Genomic DNA, 12,449 nt, shown 5'->3' with positions numbered 1-12,449 from the left:
AGCTGCCCAGTTCAGAAAATCTTATGAGTGTTTTCTTTATTTGGGACATGAGGAGAATTTATTTCTCCTCACTCCTCCTTTATATAAAAGTTAAATGAATACTTAAATAATATCAACTTGGAGGGAGGCAGAATCCTTAGTCCATCGAGGATGCTCATAAAGTACAATTCGGGAGAGAGACCATCCCTATTATAAAAAGGATACTTCAGGCTTCATACTGTTTGGAAACATTGAATTCATCCAAGTTCCCCTGCTCTGATTTCACCTCCCTAAGAATTCTTGCAATTGTGGTTCAGCTCCTCAAATCCATGTGAGGCCAAAAGAGAGCACGTTCTGGCAAACACACCACAGATTGCCTCTGATTTTCACTACCACTCTTTAGAATGAAAATTATTATCCCCATTTTACAGAAAAGGAAACTGAGGCCCAGAGAGTTTAAGTGAGTTGCCCAGGAACACACAGCTAATAAGTGGCAGAACTGAACACTGGACCTGCATTCATCTGATTCCAGAGTCCAGGATCCTACAAGGCCTCCAATTGTTCCTATAGCTCCTTTACTTATTTACTTTCTAAATTAACACCGTTTGTGAGACTTATCTGTAAATGAAAACAAGAATCCAGTAAGGGAAGACCAGGATTTTTTAAATGATTACAAATATTTTAAGAAATTTCAGTTTAGGATGGTATCTGGTTAGTGATCCATAACTCACCCTCCCCCAACTTTTCACTAAAAACCAATGTCAACTCACATACAAAATCAGATGATAACTTATAAGAACTCCAAAAATGAAGGCTGACAATTAGACTAGAGCTAAAACAATGGATGAATATTTACTTGTCACAAGATCTGTGAGATTGAAGGAGAGGCACAAATAGTGACTGATATGGGCACCTGTCTTTGTCACCTGCAGGACAGAAAGCTCATTAGGTGGAAAGTGAGGCCTTATTCCTCCCCAACTACATGCCTCCCCTCAGGGTCTATACCCTCCAGAAAATTTAGCAAACTTCCCACTATGATGTGGAAGGTGCTCCTCCAGTGGCCAGAGCCATTTCACACACACATCACCCCTGTGAGCATCTCTCATGCTACATCTGTACCAGGTTTGCAGTGTCAGTCATGCAACACGGCCAGGACAGACATGGATTCCCATGCTATGTTGCGCCCAGAGATTTGAAGACACTAATGTAAAGTGGTTATGACAGGATAGGTGTGGGAATGTCAAAAAAATCCACCTCTAGACTACTCATAAAAAGTTATGTGGGGGGCTTCCCTGGTGGCGCAGTTGTTGAGGGTCCACCTGCCGATGCAGGGGACACGGGTTCGTGCCCCGGTCCGGGAAGATCCCACATGCCGCGGAGCGGCTGTGCCCATGAGCCATGGCCGCTGAGCCTGCGCGTCCGGAGCCTGTGCTCCGCAATGGGAGAGGCCACAACAGTGAGAGGCCCGCGTAACGCAAAAAAAAAGAAAAGAAAAGAAAATTATGTGGGGTCTCTTGAGGAACCCAGGAAGGAGGCTCAGCTAGGGCCGCCGGGCCACGGGCTGCCGCTACCGGGTTGCCGCAGTCGTTAGCAGATCATGAACTGCCGGAGGGGAGGAGGCAGCGGCGGAGACAGCGGGGCCGGCGGGGGCATTGAGGGCAGCGGGGGTCGGCGAGCCGGCCAGCTCAACCGCTCCGTGCAACTCTCCGGGCGGTCGCACCCGCCAGGCCACAGACCTCCACCAGCACGAGGCAGACATCATTGTGTGGCAGCTAATACCAATCTATGTGTTTGGAGGTTACAACCCAGGTTATGATGAATCAGGAGGGCCAGATCATGAAGACTATCCTCTCTTCAGGGAACTTTGGAGGTATCATTTTGCTACAGGAGTATGGCATCAGATGGGCACAGATGGCTACATGCCCCGAGCATTGGCATCTATGTCACTCGTGCTGCATGGAAACAACCTGTTAGTGTTTGGAGGAACAGGCGTCCCATTTGGTGAGAGCAATGGCAATGACGTCCATGTCTGTAACGTGAAGTATAAGAGATGGGCTTTACTCAGCTGTCCGGGGAAGAAACCCAGTCGTATATATGGACAGGACATGGCTATCATCAATGGCTCCCCTTATGGCTTTGGAGGGACAACTGGCTATATTTACAGCACAGACCTGCACAAATTAGATCTCAGTACCAGAGAGTGGACACAACTGAAACCAAACAACCTATCCTGTGATCCACCAGAAGAGAGATACAGACCTGAAATTACACATGATGGGCAGAGGATTTACATCTTGGGAGGCGGTACTTCTTGGACAGCTTATTCCTTAAACAGGATTCATGCATACAACCTTGAAATGAATGCATGGGAGGAAATTGAAACAAAACCCCATGAAAAAATAAGCTTTCCTGCAGCCCGAAAATGTCACAGTTGTGTTCAGATAAAACATGATGTGCTTATTTGCGGGGGCTATAATGGAGAAGTGATCCTGGGAGATATCTGGAAGCTGAATCTGCAGAGTTTTCAATGGGTAAAGCTCCCAGCTACCATGCCAGAGCCAGTTTATTTTCGCTGCAGCTGTTACACCAGCTGGTTGCATGTACATTCATGGAGGAGTGTTGAACATCCACGAAAATAAACGGGCTGGGTCGTTGTTTAAGATCTGGCTGATGGTTACTAGCCTGCTGGAACTGGCGTGGGAGAAGCTGCTTGCGGCCTCCCCCAACCTAGCAAACCTCTCCCGGACACAGCTTCTGCACCTTGGACTCCCACAGGGACTCATCGAGCGCTTGAAATGAGGATTTCTGGACTGTTCATTGATACTGGAAATGTTAATTTAAAGAGACTCCTTTATTTATGGGCAGTGTAGAATGTGCTACAGAGAGGATTGGTTACCCTGATCAAGGCCTTATTCAGAAAATACATCAGATGCCTTTCTGTAAATTGTTTTCAATTTATGGAATCTCACTTTCCCTTGTGCTTTTTTTCTTTGCTTCTCTCCCTTCTGCCCCAACACACACACACGTACTCACGTACTCACATACTCCCTCTTCCTTGATGGAGTTGACGGCAAGTCTGAAAGTACCTTAATAATGTGATGAATCAAGATAAGATAAAGAAAAATTTAAAGGAACTCTATAAACATATGACCCTTTCAGGCAGGGCTCTATAAATTAAAGCAACATCATCAATAAAAATAAAATTTTAAAAATTAAATCCAGCAACAACAGCAAGAAGTTTTGGGGATAGAACAAGAAGGCTAACCTTGAGACTCTTGCAGATTATAGGGAAAGCTAGATGTTTAACTTCCTGTTTTCAAAGGTACACCTAATCGAGTAGCTGCATCTAATGGACGCAGTGACTGATACCTTGCTGCCTAGGTACCCAATCCGATCCTTTGACTTTGGAGAGAAGTTAAACAGCTCAGCAGCTCTTGATTAACGATTTCTTTTCTCATCCTTATGGTGCCAGCAGTGGTTAGAGTTGACTTTTCTAAAGACTTCACTGTAGTTGTGCTGTTTGTCATTGCCCTTAGAAATTATGGCACCAAGAACATGTCAAATCAAGAAATTTATGGTGGTCAAAGTTCTTCGTTCTGGGAAGTTTTGAAGTTCTCCTACGCTTATTAATGGTTTCAAGTTCTTTTTGACTTCATTGTGGGGAATTGCAGACCCCAAGTGTGTGGCATAAATGCTGTGGGACATAAATGTAAGTTCGTGAGAAGCCAGAGTAGAGCAGGGCAGGGAGGGCTTCTGCTCTGGGCTGTGAGCTTTGACTGTCATATCGGCCATTTCCTTTCAGAACTGTTTCTTTTTTTTCTTTCTTTATTGGAGTATAATTGCTTTACAATGGTGTGTTAGTTTCTGCTTTATAATAAAGTGAATCAGTTATACATATACATATGTTCCCATATCTCTTCCAGAACTGTTTCTTTTCTCACTCTGGGCCGTGCACCTGCCATATTCTCAGGCAATGGGTTTTATCTCTAGAAACCCAGTTGGCCCTTGATATTTCTCTTAGCTTTTTGCCTCGTTTTCTGTCTGCTTGAATGTGCATGGTGCTGTGAGTAATTGCCTAGTAACTGGAAAAAGGTCTTGGGGAAAAGCCACAGGTCATTCTTCCTGATGAACTAAGTATCATTTTAAAAACTAGCATGAGGAAGGAATGAAACTGAGGATCATTCACTTTGGTGTGAAATTTCAGTTCTGGTTTGTTTTGTGTTGTATTTTAATTCTAAAAAAGAAATGACCTAAATGTTCACTTGCTTTGTCATCAGGCTGCTAGAGTGGTCACTGAGACATAGCAGCTGGAAGTCCTTCGGTGTATGAAAGGTGCTAAAGGTGTGCAGGAGGGCACAATGCTGATCATCCCGTTGGTTACATCATAACAGGAGTCTCAGATGGGAGACTAGGGACATGTTTTTCTTTAAGTGCCTCTTTTTCGCTTAGATTTTAAAATTATTCTTCTTTTTCCTTTGTCCCAGAAGGGAATCTCTTAGGCTCATGTGTGGATTTAAAATCACCCTTGAGTTATGGCTAAAAAGTTACCATCTAGTGTTCAGTTCTGGGGAAGAGAAAAATGTGACCTCTAGACTTGGACTCCTAACTTCCAGGCCTTATTATAACCTCCCATCCATGTGGGGCTGATTTCGTAGAGCCTGTGTTCTGCAAGGTCTTGTAACAACCTTTCATCTGTGAGTTTGGGTCCTTTTCGGGGAGTGAGGGGCTAGGGGAGAGGCAGGAAAAGGAGCAACTCCTCTAGAGGCCCATCCTCCTCTTGCCATGACCAGTCAGGCCTTTAACTTCTTACCACCCACTGCTAGGCTTGTTCCAATGAGGAGCTCTCTCCAGAGCAAGTCAGTCTGAGCAGCTCCATTAGTTCAAAACAAAGCTTTGCTTTGCATGACTCCAATCTAGTCTCTGGAAGTTTGGGGGGAAACTTTCCATAATTAAACAAGTCACACTCCCCTGGGTGGCAAAAGGATCTGTGTCCTGGATTGATAGGACCAAAGACTGAATGCTCAGCCTCTGTGCTTATCCTTCCATAGTCCTCGGGATATAAGCAGGTCTCTAGTTCTACGACACCAGAGATCTGAAAGAGAGACTGGTTCAATCCACACTTGCTAGCATCCTTTTTAAAACCTTCTGAAGGCGGTCTTCCTTGAGGTAGACTTTGGAGGCCTGGCATCCAAGACCTTGTGTGTAACGTTTTCATAAAAGTACATATCCTTGGTCTAAAGTATCTTCTTTTAATATAACACTGTGAAAATGATGTAGTATGATCAGCTCTGAGGGCTATAGAACCACACATGTGTACGTGTTCTGGATGCCAAATGAGACTGTGTATATGATGACTTAAATGTAGATGACTAGAATTTTATATAGGGAGTCACCAGGCATTTTAGTATATCCAAAGCCAGCACTCTGAATTCCTGACACTGTTACTCGATTTAGGAAAGTTTATGTCGCTGCTTCTCTGCCTCTTTGAGGTACTCCCAGCCATCTTACTGCAGTCCTGTAAGTTTAAGTGCAATATATAGAAACACGTATGGATATATACAGATTATATATAAGGTGTGACTATAAAGCAGGTAGACTACTATTTTGTTTCTGTCTTGGGGAAGCCAGCTCATTACTTGAGAGTCAAATCATACCAAAACTTTGAGATGTGATTGGCTGGCTTAGGCCAACTCTTGGTAAAGCTGGACTTCCAAGTCCAGTGCCTCCTTACTCCAACTCTTAGAGATTTATTGTTTCTTGGGTCTGTTAAAATTGAGACTTTTCCCCAGTCATCTTTGTACTATCTCATGTTGGCATACCTTACATTTCTTTGCCTAGGAACAAGGAAGTCTACCTGTAAGGAGTTTTCTAAATGGAGAATTAAAAAATGATGCTTTCTTCATTTAATAAAGTATTTTCCATATTCCGGAAAATCTATAAACCAGTATAGAATAGATTGAAATTTTAACTGTTCAGGGGCCAAACTGAAACCCTTTCTACTGGCAAATCTTTCTTCAGCGCCCTGGTGACATGATGTAAAAATTTGCTCTAAGCTATTCATGTCCATTACATAGCTAGGTTTAAAAATATAATAATTAACATTTCTAAGCAAAAGTGTATTAACAGTGACCTTTCGTTACCCAAAGTAAAGCACAGATAATTGAAATCCACAGATAATCAGTGTTTTAACTTATCTATCAAACAATTGATTCATTTATAGTTCTTCCTTCTCCCTACCCTTTCCCACAAGCACCTCCTTTTCAATGGAGTGGGGCTAACGTGTAGTTAGAAATTGAAAAGCAGGAATCACAGAGGGGTTAGAAACCAGCAAACATATAAGCAGCCCAGTTAGCTGTAGGCAGTCAACCTGATGACAGCGGTTAATGGTGAGTTTAGATGTCACTCTTCACTCTTCTGCTTTGGCATAGTCTCCTGCCCTGAGTTCTAAGCTGTCTCTCCTATAACCACCAAAGAACTCTTAGCACATATTGGAAGAAAAAAGCTGTGTATGATGCAGAGGAAATCCCATCATTTGGATACATTTCTTTGGCTCTTTGCAAATACTTGCTTTTCCACTATACTTTTTTTTTTTTTTTTTTTTTTTTTGGAGTATGAGGGACTCTCACTGTTGTGGCCTCTGCCGTTGCGGAGCACAGGCTCCGGACGCGCAGGCTCAGCGGCCATGGCTCACGGGCCCAGCTGCTCCGCGGCATGTGGGATCCTCCCAGACCGGGGCACGAACCCGCATCCCCTGCATCGGCAGGCGGACTCTCAACCACTGCGCCACCAGGGAAGCCCAGCCAACTAATTACTTTTAGTCATGTTGTATGACTTCATCAAATACATATCTTTTTTTCTTTTTTTTAGATCTGCATAAGATTTATTGATCAGATTGTTTTAGAAAACCAACAGCAAAACACTGACAAGATACATAAATACAGATTGGACATTTTAGGGTAAATTCACTGTATTTCCTACCTGCTTGTAGGAAACCAGATAAGGTGGGAAAAGCTGTCCTGAACATACGGCATGCACACCAGAGTGCAAAAGGACTTCCACACTATTTAACAGGACTGTGGCAAATAGTTTTAAAGTAAGGCAAGCATCGTGTGTGGCCTAAGCATACCCTGTACCAAGAGCTAAGCCCAGGCTCGCCTCAGAGACTGCATGTGAGTGAGGTTTCCCTTTCTTGCCTAGTTCTTCCAGTAAAATCCTCATTGGCAGGTGCCTTTACAGGGAGATGCCTGGCGCTGTCCCTGCTCAGACTCTGTGTACAAGGAAGTGGCTTTAGAGAAAGTCAGTGTGTTTCTGATGCCTCCTTTGTATTCTAAATGTGAGGCCCGCATACCAGAAAAAAAAAAAAAAAAGTAATTAGCTGGATAAATAGGCACCAGGGAGAAATAAATGTAAACAATCTATGATTTGCAATGTTTATATCAAAAACAATAAAATTCAAGGTAAAAAACTCTAGATGATATAAAGATTATTTTATATTTGAAAAGAGTAATTCCCACAATGAAAATATCATGTTTAACTATTATGCATCACATAACATAGTATTGGACTGTAGATATAAAGCAAAATCTATTGAGAATTGTTGAGAAAATAACAGGATCCCAATAATAATGGATGACATTAATATGCTTCTCAGTCATGACAAATGAAAGAGGCTAAAAAAAATGGGCAAGGAGGTAAAGAACCTGAATAGGTTGATTAATTAAATTTAAGAGAATCCCTCACTACCCACGTCCTCACAGTACAAACTCAGGAACCCAATAGATTTAGATAGCAAGGTGTATACTGAACGTAACATTATAAAAAAGAATTTTACTGCAAGCATCTAGAGCAGCAGTTAAAACAAACATTTCAGCAGAGCTTTTCTTTATTCTAAGAAAAGCATCATTTATTCAGGGAGATAGTGGAGGGGGTGGGTTGTTCTGTCTTGTTTTTTGGCCTAGGAAATTTTTTGATGGGACCCTTAAAAAATGAAAAGTGAGCTCCTGCCTCCCTTGCTGTGAAGTAATAAGAAATATATATACTAGTCAGTGCTTCCAGTTCCAACCTGGAGTGCCTAAAACCCTTGTAAATTTCCATAATAGGGGTGCTAGGAGTGACTTTTGTTCTAATATTTGGTCTTTGACCCAGAGCTCCTAAAACTCCTGTAATTTCCTAAGTGAGGGGGTGATAGACGCATCTTACACAGAGTTCCTAAATCCCTTGGAAGTTCCTAGATTATAGAAGCATCTTTTGTTCTGATGAGGTAACTGTTGGTAGGCTCCTGGTTGGGGGATGGTCACCAGAAAGACCAAGCTATGAGTAGAATCTTGGAACTTCAGCCCCACCCTTTATCTTCTGGGGTGGGGAGAAGAGCTGGAGGTTGAGAGAATAATCAATCAATCATACCTATGTGATGAAACCTCCATAAAAGTCCCTAAAGTACAGAGTCTGGAGAGCATGAACGCACCCATGTGCTGGGAGGGCGGTGCACCCCAACTCCACAGAGACAGATGCTTTCGCACTTGGGACCCTTCCAGACCTCACCAAGTACCTCTCATCTGGCTTTTCATCTTTATTCTTCATTATATCCTTTATTGTATAATAAACTGGTGGATGTAAGTAAGTGATTCCCCAAGTTCTGTGAGCTGTTCTAGCAAATTATTGAACCCAAGGAGGGGGCTGTGGGAACCCCTGGTTTATAGCCAGTCAGTCAGAAGTTGCAAAGGCCTGGACTTGCAATTGGTATCTGAAATGGGGGCAACCTCACGGGACCATGCCCTTAACTCGTAGGATCTTACCCCAGGTAAATAGTGTCAGAATTGAATTGAATTATGGGACACCAGCTAGTGTTGGAGAATTGGTCAGTGTGGGGGAAAAAATGTCAGACATTTGGTGTCAGAAGTGCAGTTAGTAAAGGAAAGAAGTGTTTCCTTTTATTGCCAACCCTCCCCAGTCTTGATGTGGAAAAAGATGGTGAGACAAGGGGATAAATTGCCCTACAGAGGAAGTAATTATTGCACCAACAGCAAATGGGGAAAGATGAGAGATGCAGGGACAAGCAGGGGCACTGGAACAGAACACGGCGAAAAACAGAGGCCTGTAGACAGAAGCAAACAGTGAAAATTTCCCGTTTCGAGAATCACTGATGTCTGACATTGAATGTAAAAGTTGTTTCCAGCCCTATACTATGAATGCCTTCTGTCTGCCTCACCCTTTGATTAAAAGTCTGACATGCAGAAGAGCCTTGGATTAGTGGTGCTTTGGGAGAATAAAGGAGAAAGGACAGGTTCGGTGAGAGCAAATGTATTAACAAAGAGGGCAGCTCCTCTGGAAGGCAAGCTCTCAAGTGTGATGCTCACCGGTATCTGTTTCCTCTCTACTTTCAGGTATAGGCGAGGATGGTAGTTCCCCACTCTCTTCCAGTTTGGTCTTGCCACGTGTCTTTTTGTGGTCAATGAAATATGGACAGGTGTTCATCTGGAAAGAAGCATTTTAGAGCCCTTCCTCCTGCTGCAGCTACCGGCAATTTCCAAATGGTGACAACTCCACCAGCTTGAGTCTCTGAGTAAGGAAGACATGGGACAGGCCTCCCCACCAAAATTCGGTGGACATACAGCAGGAGCAAGAGAGAAACCTCTGGTGTGTTCAGCCACTGAGATCATGGCGTGACTTGATACTGCAGTGTAATGGGCCTGTCATGACCAACAGCCTGCTGGGTAAGGTCATGGTCAGAAACACCAAAAGCATGGAGTAAGAGGTGGACCAAGAAATGCTCACCCCTCCACGTGAAAAGTCTTGGGGAATCTGGGAAGGGCACAGGCCTTCCCACAGTTTGTAGAATAGGGGCTTGAACCATTTTGATTGCGTATTAAAAGAAAAGGTAAATTGCATATTGAAAACAGGCAGGAGGTCTTAGAGACATTTGTATTATACCTTAATGGAACATTTATCAAAATTCATTACAAATTAGGATACAAAGGAACTTCCAGTAAACCTTAAATACTGAGAAAGACATATTCTTTGACCACAAAACATTAAAACCAGCTAATAAATTTTAACAACAAAAAACTGCCAACTAGAAATCTTAAAACTCTCCCCAAAATAACATTTGTTCAGAGAGGAAGTCTAACCTCGCATATTATTAACCTCGTGTATAATATGCAATCCCACATTATTTAGAAAATGACAGAGGACATGATATATTGACAATTAGGAGCTGTAGCCAGAGCCATATTTGGAAACAAACTCATAGCCTTAATACTTCCATTAACAAGAATGAAGATAAAATAGCTAAGCATTCAGCTTTAAAGGTTAGAAAAACAGAATAAACTGAAGGAAAGAGGAAAGGAATTAAATAAGATAATAAAAATTAATAAAACAAAACTGATTAATCCAAGAGCTGGTTATAAATAAATAGACGCATTCTTAGCAACTCAATAAAGGAGAGAAATAGCAAATATGTAAAACTGGGAAAGAGAATGTATCCGTATAGAGACAGAAAACAAAAATCTATGAGGGCTGGGCTTCCCTGGTGGCACAGTAGTTAAGAATCCGCCTGCCAATGTAGGGGACACGGGTTCGAGCCCTGGTCTGAGAAGATCGCACATGCCGCGGAGCAGCTAAGCCCATGTGCCACAACTACTGAGCCTGCGCTCTAGAGCCTGTGAGCCACAACTACTGAGCCCGTGTGCCTAGAGCCCCTGCTTCGCAACAAGAGAAGCCACCGCAGTGAGAAGCCCGTGCAATGCAACGAAGACCCAATGCAGCCAAAAATAAATAAAATAAATTTATACAAAAATCTATCAGGGCTGGAGGAGGCAAGAAAAGGGTGCAGGAGGAGGTTATCTGCAAGCGAAGCCAGCCCAGCCCGTGCGGGGTGGGAGCAGTAATAGGAGGAAGGGAAGAATATGTGCTATTACTCAGCAACGGCCCTATTTTAGAAAATGGCTGCTTATTTGCGTTAGATGTTAGTGTTTAATCGGGCAACTTCTAGGGAAAGTCATAGGTTCCGCAAGCCTCAGGCATAATAAGCCTATAAGAAGCACAATTCTCAACACAGAAAACGATCCAGTTCTGGCTCTGCAGTTGACCCGGAGGGAAGGAACAGATCCATGTTCGCGACTGGTTCATGGTGTATCACCCTGCCTTGGATCAGGACAGCCGCCTCACACTAGGACTGGCGTACAAAGTTCCACTAGTTATTGGAGAAGTGGGAGGGAGCCGCGGCCCACAGGGGACCAACCTGCCCCCAGCTTGTGGGACAATAGGGATGTGCCACACCTTTGTGGGTGGTGACAATCTGGGCCCTACCTCTCTTTCCAGGGCTGGGGGAAGCCCGTCCTCCAACCTGAACATTTACTTAAAATCTAACTAGTAAAACTGAGCCTCAATGTAAACTACGGGCTTTGGGTGCTAATGATGTGTCAGTGTAGGTTCATGGATTGTCACAAATGTACCATGCTGGTTGGGCATGTTGACAAGCGGGGGAGGCTATGTATGTGGGGCAGGGAGTAAATAGGAAAATCTCTGTACCTTCTGCTCAATTTTGCTGTGAATCTAAAAATGCTTTTTAAAAAATTAAGGCTATTTTTTTTGTGTGTGTGTGGTATGTGGGCCTCTCACTGCTGTGGCCTCTCCCATTGCAGAGCACGGGCTCTGGGCATGCAGGCTCAGCGGCCATGGCTCACAGGCCCAGCCGCTCTGCGGAATAGGGGATCTTCCCGGACCGGGGCACGAACCCGCGTCCCCTGCATCGGCAGGCGGACTCTCAACCACTGCACCACCAGGGAAGCCCAGTTAAGGCTCTTTTTAAAACTCTAACTAGTAACCATCATTTGCAGCTCTAACTAGGTAATCACTATTTATTGTCCGCCTTTGACATTAACTGGTTCGTTCTCGTCTCCTCTCCTCCTCTTCTCCTCTCCTCTTTTCTCTCTCTTCTTTCTCTCTGCCTCTCCCTCTCTCACTTCAGACCAGTCCTAACCACCCTAAAGTCAGGAGGGCAGGATCATAATCTCAGCTCCTCCACCACACACCCCACCCAGCGATGGGCTTGCAGGCAAATCAATTGATCAAGTTTTCACATCCCTCTAATCCACAATAAAATGAGGATGTTGATCTGGTTTAGAAGTTTTCAAACTGTGTTCTGAGAACCCTGAAGATTCTAAAGAAATGCAACAGGGGCTCTACAGGCATTTGATTCCACCTTCTCCAACTATTTGAAAAACTATAATGAGCCATGCATTTTAATATTCCTAATTTAAGTACGTCTGAGACTACCAATATCTTGGGTTAATTCTTCTTTTCCATGACTTCTTTTCCTTCTGCAGATTTGAGAACTGCCTAAAACATGTCCTTGAGTAGGAAAATTCTATTTCTGAGTCGGTAATTTTTTGGAACGTAGAGCCCATTCATGTCTGCTCGCATGCAAATGTGCCATCAGGTACATCACCAGTGGATGCATGCACTGGGCT

At 43.6% G+C, this 12,449-nt stretch overlaps 1 pseudogene; it reads left to right on the top strand.

Moving 5' to 3' along the window:
* Positions 1-1,576: 1,576 nt before the first annotated feature.
* On the top strand, positions 1,577-2,778 carry LOC136133557 (kelch domain-containing protein 10 pseudogene; annotated as a pseudogene).
* Positions 2,779-12,449: the final 9,671 nt, after the last annotated feature.

This window comes from Phocoena phocoena, chromosome 14, assembly GCF_963924675.1.
Source record: "Phocoena phocoena chromosome 14, mPhoPho1.1, whole genome shotgun sequence".
Lineage (NCBI taxonomy): Eukaryota > Metazoa > Chordata > Mammalia > Artiodactyla > Phocoenidae > Phocoena > Phocoena phocoena.
Note: the sequence above shows the minus strand (reverse complement) of the source record. Positions and strands in the feature narration are given on the sequence as shown.